The following is a 15,939-nucleotide window of genomic DNA, read 5'->3' on the forward strand; positions in this document are numbered from 1 at the left end:
GTTGGTAGTATAATAATGTATACATATTGTTGATAAAAATAGAAAGGAAATAATAGCATTCACACATGGTACTCTAATATTTACTCTATAAACCCTTAGCCAAAAAAACTAATGAACCTTAGAGTCACACTTCTAACTCCCATTATATTTACAATCCAATATAGAAGATTCCACAACATATAAAATCCTAATTCATTAACCTGGATTATATTACAATCCTAATTCCTTGACCAAAACTAGATTACAATGGGTTGGAAATCATTGGCCAAAACACAACAAAAAATAACCAAAAACAACCAAAAATAAATAAATTATGGGGCTTTATCCCCAAACCCTGGGCAGGGGAAAACTAATTGAACCTTCTCAACAAAACATACATCAAACGTCACGAATCATGTAAAGAATATAACACATTCATAACACCTCTCATAGAATTATATAAGATTAAGAAGTAGGGTAAGGCAAGACTATTATGTGGCATTGTTACAAAAGAAAAACTAGTAACAATATTATTACAATAAATGAAAATGGAAGAAAAAAATTGAGGAGATGAAGAAATTCACTTGGTTTAGAGCAAGTATATATAGTTGCATAAGCACGAGAAAGAGGGTATAGGCACATTTTGGGATCCAATTCAACTAGGAAATAAATATATCTTAATGGGGGACCTCATTAGATCATCGACTCTGTAAACATTAACCTTCATTTTTTTATGTCCTATAATTTTCTTTGTTCATTTGTTTGTTTTATTTTATTATGTGTGTGTGTGTGTGTGTGTGTGTGTGTGTGAGAGAGAGAGAGAGAGAGAGAGATGAATGATTTGGATGCCATTCTTTTAAAAAAATATCAAGTTCATGTTGCTTTGCATTCTTTTTTCCATAGATTGTGCATATTTATCTTCATTTTCTTAATTCTTACTTCTATTTTCCACCTTCTTTTGTGTCTCCTTTACTTATTTATTTTGATGCAATTAAGACATAAAGAGGACACAAATAAGATGCAAATTGATTCCAAAATGATGCAAAAGACACAAAATGGAATAATAAAAAATTCCATTCATCCCATTTTTAGCATATCCATTTTAAACCAATCTTGCATCCATGTGCTCATTTTAAAGTTGAACCTTTGACCTATTAGTATATTTCTTATCAACTTACCAGTTATCCTACTACTACAAATTAACTTAAACTTGTGATGTTAAAATTTAAAAGCAATATCCATATATTAGGATGTTTGGTAATGGAGCCAAATCCATAGGACATCACTAGGAGAAAGTAGAAATTGAGGTGTTTTCCATATTTAAGTAGAATTAGTAGTTTTTAGCATGTTAGCATTATGTGAAACTTATAATGCTTGAGTTATCTGAGCAAAATGAATTCTTGCTTTTGTCTAGAGGACCAAGTCTTTATCTAATATAAAGTAATATCACCCTTTTTAACAATTAATGACTAGATAAATAAGGGTTTTTTGTGAGAACCCTCCTATCATTGATGATGATTGGTGGCAATTAGAGTGAGAGCTAAATATCACACCATTTAAGAAGAAAACAAAATATTCTTTATATGGTTAGTGTGTTAGGGATAATTATGCTAATGTTTAGTCACAAATTAGTGAGAAAAGGGTTAGGTGGTTAAAGTTCATTTTTTAGGGGGTAGTGGGATATGGGTTAGGTATGCTAATGGGTTAGTAGCTAAGGGGGTTCAACGAGTCAATAATTAAGAGTTAGATATTAGGACTTAAGGGGATAGGGGTTAAGAGTTAGTTGATTAGTGACTAGTTAAGGGACAATATCATACATTATTAATGAGTTGGGGCTGAGAGTTGGTTCACAAACACCCTGATCAACGGGTGGCACTACGTCCACGGAAAAATCTGGGCTGATCAACCCCGAAGGCTATCTAGCCCGGCGGCCCACTAGCTAGGCCTAACCCCAAGGGCTTCGGGGAGAATGGACCTTGTGACCTCCCGATGGCAAGGCACTGATTTCGACCAACTGAGCTAACCCTTGGGGCTTGCCATATATATATATATATATATATATATATATATATATATATATATATATATATATATATATATATATATATATATATATATATATATATATATATATATATATATATATATATATATATATATATATATATATATATATATATATATATATATATATATATATATCCCATTTTCTCTAGTTCTTGTCCAATTACATCCTTATGCACCTTACTTGCATCCATGTACTCACTACAAACTTTAACCTCTAACTTAATAGTTAATAACCTGTTAACTTACTAAGTATCCTAATACTACAGTTAATAAGTGGTAGGGTAATCATGATTATGCTCACAATTGTTTATTAGATAGCATTATTAATCATTTACATTTTATTAGTATTTGACCTTTAATATTGAATTCTTTGATTTAATGAAAGCGCGACATAAATTATAAGTTAAATATCAATAATAATGAAAATAAAATCTAAATTATAATGTAATATCTAAATTAACTTACATTTATAACTTTAAAGGTTAAAAGTGGGATTCAGATATTGGGATGTTTAGGGACAGACCAATACACAAAATACCTCACCAAGAGAATGTAGAAATTGAGGTGTTTTCCATATTTTAGCAAAGTTAGTAGTTCTTCAGCATGTCAACATAATGTGAAACTTATCAATGCCTAAATTATTAATGCAAAAGGATTTATTGACTTTTGTATAGAGGACACCGTCCCTATCTGCAAATAAAATAATATCACCTTTCTTTTAACTTTAAAAGACTAGATAAATAGGGGTTCTTTGTGAGAGGTTTCCCATCATTAATTATAATTAGCAACAATTAGATTGAGTGTAATATTAATAATATTTAAGAAGAAAACAAAATGTTCTTCATACAATTAGCATGTTGGGGATAATAGGGCTAGTTTTTAGGGATGAATTAGTCAGATAAGGATTGGGGTGGTTAAAGTTTATTTGTAGGAATAGAGGGATATTGATTAGTTGTGTTAATGGGTAAGTAGCCAAGGGTTAGACTCAATAAGAGGTTGACGATTCAATTATGGAGGGTTAGTTGTTAGGAACTAAGGGGTTAGGGAGTTGAACGTTAGTGGATGAGTGACTAGTTCATGGACAAGGTCATACATTATTAATAGGTCAAGAGTGAGGGAAATATATGATAATTAGGAGTTAGGATGTGAGTGGTTAAGAGCTAATTAAGGGTTTGTGTTAAGTCATTTAATGGTTACTAAGGGATCATGGGTTAGAGGGATAGATGGATAAATGTTAGTCATATTTTAGGTTGTAATAAATCGTCAATAAACAACCTCTTCTTAATAATAATTTGTCATCTTTTTCATTTGAAAACAGGTTCGCAACTTAAGGTCTATTTTGTTATTTTCTTATTGAGATTCATAGTTCAAAACCCATTTATACAAGAAATAATGATTGACACATGGAAATTGCATAATCAAAACGAACAACAACAATGAACAAAATCTAGAACTGTAAGTGATATTATAAATATGCACACAATGAAGGACTTGAAATGACAAGATAGTCATGTATGTGTCATATCTTCATCAAAATAAGTTGTATGTATCTCTAAAGTATTTGTAGCTACATAAGCACATGAAAGCTCTCTAAAGTTATAGCCACTTTCTCTGTTCAAATTCAACTAGGAAAAAAAATACTTTAATTGGACCCCATTGGATCATCAACTCCTTAGTAGTTAACCTTCATAATACAAGCTCCAAGAATTACTACTGGTGTATGCAGGAACAAACTTAAATACAAATATGAACAAAACACGAAGATACAATGAAAATAGAACTTCAATTCATTAATAACTAAGTAATGAAAATTGTTTACATGCAAAATGGAAATAAACTAGCTCAGGCGATGGTATCTTATCTCTCAAAAGAGATGTGGCAGCTACATGCCTTCTGAATTGTGTTATAATGAGGCTCAAAGGCATATTTATTATTGAGAAATAATGAAAAACCATAAAAAAATCCAAAAACCTAACACTAGGAGATGAAGCAAAAAAAGTCTGTGGGGCCCCATTGGGGTAAATTAGTACATCAACTTCCCGGGGTCATAACTTTGGCATACGATCTCTCTTTGACTCATACGATACCTCGTTAGAAATATCTATTCGAGGACTACAACTTTCAACTACATACCCCTTTTATAACCCATTGATTTGTCTGTTTTCCAAAAAAAACCGTTGTTTAGGACCTCAAAACAGCTCTCGAAGTTCAAGACCCTAAAAAACTACCAAAAATAGTAAATTTTGTTATAATTAAAGGAAACTGAAAGAAACAGTGGTGGAGGTCCAAGTGGCATATTTGGGTGGCTAGCAATATCCACATGTATCAGTCCTCCCCCCTTAGGAAGTAATGGTCCCCATGGCATTGAGTGCCTCCATGAGATGAGGAAACTTCTGTTGAACCTAGTCCATGGTGAGCCACTTGCCTTGGTACAAGATTTGGCCAACTTTGACAAATCGATACAGTTGGATCTTCTGTTGGTGAATTTTCTTGATTTGTGTGTCCATTATTTGATTAGTTGTGGCATGTTCCATGCAATCTCGGTTTTGCTCTATTGGTGTGAATTGTTCTACAATGTTTGATGTGTCTAGTAATGGTGGAAAGTATGGCTGAAGGCGATCCACGTTGAACTCTAGGTGCAGACCAAGGAATGGGGGAATGTTGAGCTCAAAAGCATTGTCACCCACAGCCTATATTAAGTAAGGACCATATTGGAGTAGTATGAGTTTCTGATGGGCTTCGATAAGGCATTATTTCTGTAATTGCAACCAAACTTTGTCGCCCACCTGAAACTTGTGCAGCACCTGATGTTAATAATGTCGTTGCTTGTACTTGGCATTGGAATTTTCCAAGATGTCGCAAACTTGCTCGCGAATGTGCTGGATGCATTCAATAAACCTAGTTTCTTTGTCAGCCTCAGACTTTACAAGTATGGATCTTGTTTGTGTAGTCACATGAGGCATGTCAACATCAATCACATGGTTGAAATCCAAGACCCACTTGAAAGGGACTACGACCAATCGAGCTATGGAGAGATTTGTTATAGTTGTTTTGCACATAGGGAAGGCTCTCATTCCAGGTTTGTGGATGCTTGGATTTGTACATGCAGAGTATGTGCACTATCATCCAGTTGACAACCTTTGTCTGGTCATTAGTCTATGGATGGAATGCAGTCAACTTAGTGAGCTTGGTGTCCAATAGTGTCCAGATGCTGACCAAAATGTGTTGAGGAACCTATTATCCTGATTTGACATAATGATCTGTGAGATCCCAAAATGTACCCACACTCATTCAAATAAGAGTTTGACAGTTTCCTTTGTTGTGATACTCTTCTTGCAAGTCGCCAATATAGCAATCTTAGAGAATCTATCCACAACCACAAATACACAACCATTACCATGCTTGGTAGAAGGGAGGCAAGACAGATAGCCCATGGAGATAGATTCCCAGGGCTAGCTGGGAGTAGGCAGAGGAGTGCACAAGCCTTTCTTATTGATAGTTGGCTTGGCGATGACACAAGCAGTGCAATATCTGATATATTTTCCAACATCTTGTCGGAGTTTGGGAAAATAAAGATATTTTTGCAGTATGGCCACTATTTTCTCCACACCAAAGTGTCATGCACCCCAATTGTAGTGCACCTCCCAAATCAACTTGGCACGCTCGCTTGAATGAACACAAAGGTGGCCCAGGTAGCATAATAATGTGTCCTGGAGGTGGAAATCTAGAACTTGCTTGCCATCCACTAGCATCTAGTATGTGGTGGTGAACTTTGGATCATTTTTGTACAGTTGCGGCCATCCAGAGGTCTCATGGCCACAAGAGTTGAGAACAGTAGTTAGTGTTACAACTAGGGGTTGACTGAGGCAATCTAAAACATGATTGGTGTTTCCCTTTTTATATTTAATGTTCAAGTGGAATTTTTGCAAATATGTAGACCACTTTTGATGGTGATTGTTCTGCAACTTCCCTTCCCTAGAATGTAATGCTTCCATTGTCAGCAAGCCTACAGGATATAATACATATCTTTATCATATATGGGGTACTTCTGAATCGTATCGGAAAGTGTCTCACTATGATAGGCCACCGGATGACCTTGTTAGGTAATCTCAATTTCGATGGTTGTTGTAGGTCTAGCAATGTCAGTACAGGTGCATAGTAGAGGCAATGCTTCAACTCAACAAATTTTCTTTTGCTCCGTCATTGGTAATCTAACTCAAAGGCCAAGTGATATGGGAGAATCCCAACACAAACCTCCAATAAAAATTGGTAAGGCCCAAAAAGCGTGAAGCTCTATTAGAGTGGTTGGGGCTGACCAATACCAAATTACTTGGATCTTAGCTAGATCCATATGCATGCGTTGCTCATTTATGATGTAACCCAGATATTGGACCTAACTCATGCCAAAGGTGCATTTCTCCAAGTTAGCACACAGTTTGTGATGTCGCAGAGTCTGAAGGACCTATCGAATGTTTTACAAGTGTTCTTCCCAACTCTTGTTGAAGATAAGGATGTCGTTCAAATAAACAACCATGAACAAGTTGGTGAAGGGCCACAATATGTCATCCATCATCCTCATAAAAGTTGCAGGGGAATTTGTCAACCCAAAAGGCATGACCAACTATTTCCTTGGATTTGAATGCAGACTTCCATACATCTGTGGGCTCTATTAGTAACTAGTGATAGTAGACTTGAAATCAACCTTGCTGAGATACTTGACTCACTTGAGCTAGACCAAAAGGTCTTCAATCTGTGGGATTGGATACATGTTCCTAACAGTTCTTTTGTTTAGTGCTCGATAAGTCAATGTAGAGCCTCCAGGTCCCGTCCTTCTTCTGTACAAATACAATCAGGCTCCCACAAGGTGAGGAACTTGGTTGAATGTGCCCATTTTTCAGAAACTCTTGGATCTGTTGCTTGATCTCTTCATTTTCCATAATGGAGCGGCGGTATATCAGGTAGAGGGGTTGTGAGAGTCAGATTGATCGAATGCTTAACCTGGCAGTGTAAGAGTACCCCTATGGGTGAGGATAGGATGTACATGTATTCTTCCACGAGCTTATCCACCTACTTCTACTGCGTGGAGGAACCCTTTTCAGGGGCCATGGATGTGGCCATGATCTTCCCCTTATTTTTAGAGTGAATTAGAAAGAAAACAAATTTTCGAGTCTTCGAGGCTACCTCCAGTATCCTGTATATTTCCCAAAGTAATAATAACAATGTGATGCTTAGACTCATACATAACATGACGCTTCCACAAGTATTGTTGGCCTAATAATACATCACAAACTTCAAGAGGAGAAACATCACATAGTACCTCATTCGTGAAGGGTTTTATGTTGTAAGGAAGGCGCCCCTGTTGGATGATGCAACGATCTCGTCCTTGATGGAGCCATCCAAAGGTGTATGGTTGTGGGTGTGGTGTGGTCAGAAAGCCCAACTACTTAATGACTTCTGCTAAGATGAGGTTCTTTTGGCTCTTGCTATCAACAATGAACTGCAATAGGAACCCCTTCACCCACATTTGTGAGTGGAAGAGACGCTCCCCTTCCTCTGGGTCTTCAGGCTCAATATTATGGGCCTTAGTGGTGGTAATGGTGGCAATGGGTTCTACATTAATAATTTTTTTCCCTTTTTCATTCCCCTTGTCAGGGTATGACTCAGATTTGGAACATGCATCTGAATTTGAAGCCTTCAGCTCGACCACTAGTAACCATTTGGCACGACACTCACTTGTGTTGTGAGTGGGGCTCTTATGGAACTCACACCACTTCCCTATGTCCTTATTTGTCTTCGTAGTATTATTCTTTGCTTACGGCTTCAATGGGTTGTCCTAGGTAACCCCATATTGGTTTTTCCTTTTGTTCTGCAGTTTGGGGGCACCTTTTCCTTCCTTCGGATTTGCAGATCAAAAGTATTGCTTCTTTTATTTGAATTTTTACACGATCTTGACAGTGTATCGGTATGTAGTGTCGAGAGAGGAGATGTCCAGGAAATGCATCTCATCCTCGATGTATTTGTGTAGACAGTTGCAGTACTTGAGTACCAAATGCCACTAAGAATCCCTGATACCTAACTTCATTCGAAGGGTAATGCAATTATTTTTGAACTTTGGCATGTCTTGGTCCCTTCCCTATCATAGTGTGGTCCATTTTATGTACTTATCTTCATAGCTCCCAACAGGGTAATATTGTTCCTTGACTATGTTTCGAAAGGAATTCCAAGTGGGTGCGACTGAAAACAATGAGGATTCCCTATCATCCTTCTTCTCATAGTAGGTTTCCCGCCATTTCTTCACGTGGGGGCAGTTTTGAGGAGAGAAAAAGTAATATTTTCCTTATAGAAAAAATAATGACCGAAAAATATCCTTCTAGTAGATTTAACCATTTATCTACAACATCTGCATCTATTTGACCTTCAAACATAGGGATGTCAAAGTTAAATTATACCTTGAAGGGGGTGATGCCTTTGAAGTGACTGCTGGATGAAGATGCATCGCATGTTGGCATCCGCCGAAGGATCTAGGCAAAGTTATCCATCACCTCATTCCTTCGTCACTCGAGGGCTTCTTCGAAAAACAGTTTGATAGGATTTCCTACTCCCTCGTCTTTTTTTATTTCCCCATGGGTGGTGTTATAGCACCATTTACCACTCTTGGTAGATCTGATGCTCTGTTTATGGCCTAGGGCAACCCTTCCTTCCAGACTTGGTCCAAAATCTTTAAAAACAGTGTTTTATTCCCTATATGCTACTTTTCCCTGTGATAAAAGTGTGTACCCACGGGTCAGCATATACCCAAACCATGTACATATGTTAAAACAAAAAAAAAATAAAGTAATTTCGGGTGGAGTTCACGAGTTTTACCTGTTACTCACCTCCTATTACCCATGGCCCAACTATTTCCCAACTGAAAAAATTGACTTGGAGAGGTATAAATAAACCTCCATGGGAAGGCCTTAAGGGAGTAAGTATGAGATATTGATACTATAGTGAGATTATCCCTAATCAAGTCTGAAGAATCCCTGTGCCTCCTGCACTCCCTAAAGCTTTAGGAAACCCTTGTTTCCTTAATTATAGATGTCCCCTATCTTGCTTGAGATATCCTTGTGTTGGTGATGGAGGAAGATTGTTGAAGGCCAGGAAAGGACGGATCTAGAGGACAGTTCTGCTTGGAGCCAAAGAAGGACTCAGGTCATATTTCTCCACCCTATCTATAGCTTACTTCAATAAAAAGGAATGTTGTTCTGTTTCCAATACGAAATGTGTTTATGCATCAAAGTTATGTTGTAATTCATTTATGAATCTTGTATTGATGTATAATTAGTCATTCATTTATATGATTTAAAGTTAACATCATGTATATCATTTATGTTTCTACTGTCGTGTGTGTTCCATTTGAATAATTTTCAGGTTTCAAGAACATTGGGAGAAGCTGAGGGTTTTCACCCTGCGGGATCTACCCAAACGAGGGACATCGGGTAAGGGTACTCATACACGATTTAGTAGAATAAGGAATTTTGATGATTGTTTGAGCATTTCTTGTTGAATTTCACCCCCTGCTCTGTTGGGGTTCTCAACCCAAAGCCCTAGCGTGGTTTCACTCGTAACAGAATTAGCGACTCTGTTGGGGATAACAATCTTGTTATTCCTGGTTTGGGTTGTTTGTTCTCAATCAGGGTTCACATTCTTGATTGCTTGCTTTTAGAGTATCGTTTGGTCCATTAATGTCCCAGGTATCAAGTCTGATCTTCTTGATCAAACCTTGATTTATGTTTTTCCTTATAAAGCTTTGTATGTGTTGTTTACTTTGTTTACAGTAGCATATACACGCAGGTTTTTGTAAAGTAGACTCGCGTATATGCAAGTTTCTTGTATTAGAAACGCATGTGCATGCTTTTGTGTTTTTACACAATCACGTATGCAATTTTTTGGATGATATTTTCAAATCTTTTTGTCTAGTTAGGTTTGTAGCCTGGTGATTTCTGTTGTTGTATGGTCATTTGCTGTCTGGAGAATTTACTTTTCCTACAAGTTGTCGTTTTCAAAATCTCCTTCTCACTAAAAATATTTGGCCTAGGTTTGCTTCTTAAGAAAGTTTGTAGTTTGTATCTTGGTATTCAAGGCTTCGTTTTGAAGTTCTTGGTTGTTATGGTATTCCAGAACAGGAAATTGTTTTCAATTTCCTTTTCAACCCAGATTTCAAGTTCTCTTGCTTTTCTTCCCCTTGTTTGGTGGCCTTATTGCCTTTCTAGCTTTTTGAGAGTCTTTTTGACAAGTTTGAAAGTATTTCTTTCTTGGCCTTTTGGTCAATTTGTGGAAATCTTTTTCTGCTATTTGGGTTAGTTTGTACAAGTTGTATTCTTTCTTGTTCAAGTTTCGTTCAGTTTCGAGTTTATAACTTGCAAGATTGAAAGATTCCTTGTGCTTATTTATTGATATTTTGAGTTTTAGTGGTACTTTGTGACTTCAAAAAGTTGTTTTTGCTTCCTTAAAAGAAAAAATCACAAAAACATTGTTTTTTTTCTTTTTCCAAGCTTTTGGTTTACGGTTTCTTTTGTTTTGTTGTTGAGAAGCGAATTGTGATCTTTTGCAATTTGTTTTGCTTGCTTTGGAGAGATTTGTTTTTAATTTTTCTTTCTTTTTTTTTGGACCTCTTCATTTTCAAGTTGGCTTATTGCCTCTATAAAGAAACACATTTTGCTTCTTGTAAGAACATCCATGCACTATCATTATAGTTTGCATTAAGATAGTTTGTATTACAGACATTTTAGTCTTTTTGTTAGCTTTTGGGTGTGTGGAGTGTGTTTTCTGGAAAAATAAAAAGTTTCTTGTACAAGTTTACTCATATAACTCTATAGAAATCCCTTTTCATTGAAGAAAATAATTGCATTTTCATGTAGCTAAGTTTCTATTGGTTTTTGTTGCATCAAAACATCATCAGTTTCACTCTCGTAATTCCCCATGACTTAAAGAATAGCTATATAAAAACAAGCGATTAATAAAATGAACTAGAACTTTTATTGTTGTCATTAAACAAACACCAACAAGTTTAGGTTCATTAGGGCCTTGGATTATGTGAGTGGAGACTTAACTCTCCAAGGCTACTCAAATTACAAAACGTAAAAGTTGAATAAAGAGCGAAACCCAATATCGTTAGAAAGACCAGGAAAGCTCCATGACTGGGAGCTAAGCACGAGGGAGAGTGAAGACAAGGAAGAGATACCCCCTCTCCTACTTGTTGGATCCTGCCTCATGACTGTTCCGCCTGGCTTTTGATACGAGTTGGTATTTATAGTGGCCTTTCCTAGGGATCGGATAGGTGGCTGCGGAGGGGAATCTCGTGGAACCTAAGGCTAAAATTGCATCACATTCAACAATACTTATGGAGGGTACCCTTACGAAGCTTGGGTGCTTGCCCTGGCAAAGGCTCTCGTCTGGAGGTCATCTTAACTGTTTATGATACCTTCGCTGGTAGGTTTGGGCCATTAGTATCCCAAACTATCTTCAAAAGGTACCTTACTTCGCTTTCTTGTATTTTGGTGTCCGGTCCTCATAACCCGGAGTGGAAATACTTGGAAGTTGCTTGATTGGTTGTATCTTTAGGGATTTTATAGTCAAGTGCTCTTTTCTCTTTGTATATAGTTGGCTTTAGGTATTTTTGTCTTGTCACTTTTGGACTTTAGATTCTCAGTGACCGACCTACCACTCCACCGATCTTGAAAGGCTTTTGATCTTTCTTTTGAAAGTTGTGGAGTTACCTCCTCAAGGGAAAAGGTTTTGATTGTGCATCTATATTCCTTGGTAAGTCATTTGTACATTCCCGTGAGGGAAGGATCTACGAATAAGTTAGATATGACCCATATTCATGTGGAAACCAACCAAGGTACCCTCCCAAAAGGGGATACTTGTGCTTTTCCTTTCTTTGGAAACGTTGGAACCCCCTTGTTGGCTGCTTTGAATATTTCAGGATTGAATGTTGGACTACTAGTTTGGCTGTGGTCCACTCTGAATATTCTAGATGTTCTTGAAGCTTCTCAGATGAATACTCTATTTCAATGACATCAAATGGGTTGTTCATTTTCTTTTAGAGACAAATCTAGTATTCCTCTTTATCCTCCCTCTTGTAATAAAGGATCTAAAAAGAGGAAAAAGATGAAGACGAAGAAGAAGAATAGTTTTATCCAATCATCCCCAACCACTACTAGTCATGTTGGAGATGAGCCTTCAACCACTGCAAGTCATGCTGTGAGCACAAGTCTAGTCACTGCAAGTCATACTAGCAATTCATCATCAACCTCTACTTGTCATGTTGGGGATGAGCTTTCAGCCATTGCAAGTCACGATGGGGGCATAAGTCTAGTCATTGCGAGTCATACTAGCAACGGGTCACCTACCTCTATGAGTCATGTTTCTTTTGACTCACCTGCTTCTTTGAGTAGGACTGGGGGCACAATTCCTATCTCTATGGGGAAAGAGTCACTAACCTCTGCAAGTCATGTTGGGGGCTCTCTGCAAACCACTGCTTGTCATGTTGGTGGAATGGTTGTTAATAAGAAACCTAGGCATGGAAGTTTTAAACCTAAGTTCCCTTGTAAGATATGCAAGGGAGACCATCTTACTCATTTGTGCCCTGGTATTCCAGAGGTACAAAGGATATGGTCCGAGTCTGAAAGTTCTTCTACTCCTGGATCTGATATGGTTTCTCATCAGTCTCATCAACCATTGGTTGACAATGTGGTTGAGCTAGTGCAATCTTTGGCTGATTACACTCCTCTTTTGGGGGTGAAGTGCCTAACAATGGAGTCTGTTTAATTTCTAATACAAAGTCTTCTGGTATAGGGGGAATTTTGGTTTCTTTGAATGTTCCCCCTCCAAGTTCTAGGAGTGTCTCCTTTGATTGGGATAGTCTTGTCGAGCCTCATCTTCCTTCCGCTGCACCTTTCCAAATAAAGGTTAGAGTTAATTCCACAAATTTCTATCGATGTATGGTGGATGAAGGATCCTCTGCAAGTATTATATCCTCCTTGACTTGGAAAGCTTGGGGTTCTCCAAAGTTGTTGACAGCTGAGAGTCAGTTGTTAGCTTATGATAGAAGACCTGGTGAATCAATGGTTGTTCTTCCTCAATTTCCTATTACTTTAGGTGGGAAGACTTTTTTATCAATATGATGGTGGTTTATTTACCTTTAGACTTTAATATGCTACTTGAGCATGGTTATGTCTATGTTATGAATGATGTGGTGTCTTCACTCTTTCGAGTGATGTGTTTTCCTCATAAAGGGAATATTGTCACTGTTGATCAGCTTGCATCTGATAATCACCACCCTAATTTGAATTTACTGTGGAATACCCCTTGGTTTCTTCCAAGTGGTCAAATAGACTCTACCCCACCACGGGTGAATTGTGGCATTGAATGTTCAGTTGCTTCTGAGAAAGATCCTTTGAACTATTATTCTCCTTCTTGGGACTTGGTCTTGGCAATTGACCAAGAGATTCTTCCTATAGGGACATGGGACCCCTTAATTCCCTCTTTGGATGCTTGTAGTTCTCATGATTTCTCAGAATTTGATTTTCCTTCATAGGAGGAACTCTTTGAAGCCATGAGTTTTGACTACCAAAGGAGTCCTTGGCCTGAGCCCTGCAAGGGGTTTGTTCCGAAGAACTATTATGCGTAATTCGTAAGGTTGCGTGGTTCCCTGTACCATATTGTACATATAAGGTACGCACTTTCAAGTTTTGTATTCTATAACACAATATTTTATCTGAAGTTTATATGTGGGATGTATTAACGTCTTGTCTAGTATTCTTATTTATGTCTAGAGAACTTGGAAGATTTCTCCTTTGGACATTTGTATGGTTGATCCGCTCTGACAAGTATTGGTTCTTGAAACTGGCATTAGGTTAGGTTTTTCACCTGCATTATGCACTTATCAGTTTCCTTTCCCAATTTGGCCTTAGGATCAACCCCACGAAGTTATGGTGCAAAACCTTCTCATTACTGAGAAGTATCATGACTTGTGTGGTAGAGCCTACCTTATCATGGGTGCCCTAGATAGTACCTTATTGTCACTTGGCACCTATGCTGAATTTTTGTTCTTAGCCTTGGGAGTCCTCTTTAGTCCCACCATGACTTGTGCGTTGAAGCCTCATTCCTCTACTTCTTCACTATTTTTCTGGATTTATACCCTAGAGGCTCCTTTGTGTTGAGTTGTACTGCTACATTTCATATTGACTACTTGCACATTTTGGCCTTGAGTCGGCTTCACTTGGACTCGTGTTTAAGCCACTTTTTGACCATGTCTTCTGCAAAATCAACCTTGCAATAACTTAGCCTCTGCAACTTGACACAACCTTTTTCCCGTGGAAAGAACATTCCTTTGAGTGTTCTTGACCAATTTCGCCACCTTGCATTGAGCATAGAATGTTCCCCTCCCAGGAACAAGAGCATCTGTTTTTTCTGACACTCATTCTTTCCACTATACTATAACATTTTTTTATTCTTTTTCAAGCTTCATATAAAAGAAAAAGACAAAAAAAAATATTATATATTCCAAAAAAGAACGGGAACAGGACATTATTTCCATATTTTGATGGCAGCTAGAGTCAGTCGTGTCGACCTTGAAAAAAGCACTCAAAAGAAAGTCTTTCCTCCATTGGGGTGGGCTTTAGTTTGACTTAGGAGAGCCTTAACCTTGCTATCGAGTCAGTCCTCCTCCGATTGGTTACCTCTTCCAACCATATGGAGAGTTTGCTTATGCCTCTTGCATGACAAACTTATACAAAGTTATCATATGTTGCCTTGTAGTCACAGTTGAGTCGTGCTTTTATTCAAGGGAAGTAAACCTGAGTCGACCTCTCTGCGGTGTCTCTTGACCTATTTTTCAATCGACCATCCCTGGTTGTCAGTGTCATGTTCGTTATCACATCAGTTGTATTGGTCCTTTGCTCGTGCCAGTTTGAGAAGGTCTCCATTGACTTCTTGCTAGCGGGTCTTGTCCTTATTGACTATGACAATTTGCTCTGAGGGCAGATCTAGAGCCGCACCCTGGCCCTATTTTCATTATTGATAGGTTAGCTTGTGCTCAACATCGATCAGTATCATGGGCCTTTGACTGGGTGGTTTCCCTTGTGTTCAACATCAGCTTTCATTATCACACATTGGGATTCGTGCAATGCCTTGGTTTCCATTTGACCCTATTGGTGGATTCCTCGCCTCTGTGTCAGCTTTCATTATTGGTTGGTTTAGAGGGTTTCTATCGTGCATTAGCTACATCTTGTGTATGCCAGAAACGTGCTTCGGTTGGGTTACTACATCTTTGTTCGTTCGATTCCTTCCACATTATTGGCCTACGGGTTACACTCGCGCTAGATTAATGAAGGATGCCTTAATGCCTTCCTTCTAGCGGATATTTTCCCATCGAATTCAGCTCATTGCTCTAGGAAAGAGATCTAGAGTCCATTTGGCAGTACCTTAGGGTTTGCAGTCATCAGTGGTAGATTCCTTCACTATTGACAAGGGGAAAACATCATTGTCTCTTGATTAATAGATTCTTTCAAGTGTTTGACTACAGCTCATTTATTCACACTTTTTAGATTCTATTGGGTAACTTGACTCCCATTATCATTATCGGTGAGTAGTCTCGTGTTTGTTAATGGTATACATCAATAACCGGTAATCAAACGATTTCTCACATGGTCGACTTCAAATCATTCATTCCCATTGTGTAGAAATGTACCATGGTAGTCGGTGAAGACTTCAGGTTTGCATCAGCATGTCTTGGCTCGCTTGTCAGTTGCTCTTATTTCTGCTAGTTGATGCCATCCACCTTATATGTTGCAGTTCCTTACAGTGACATCTTATATGTTGGTACCCGATTTGCAGTGTAGTACCATT

This window comes from Pinus tabuliformis, chromosome 1_2, assembly GCF_031772625.1.
Source record: "Pinus tabuliformis cultivar Carrire ecotype Pingquan chromosome 1_2, CPIR1, whole genome shotgun sequence".
Taxonomy (NCBI): Eukaryota; Viridiplantae; Streptophyta; class Pinopsida; order Pinales; family Pinaceae; genus Pinus; species Pinus tabuliformis.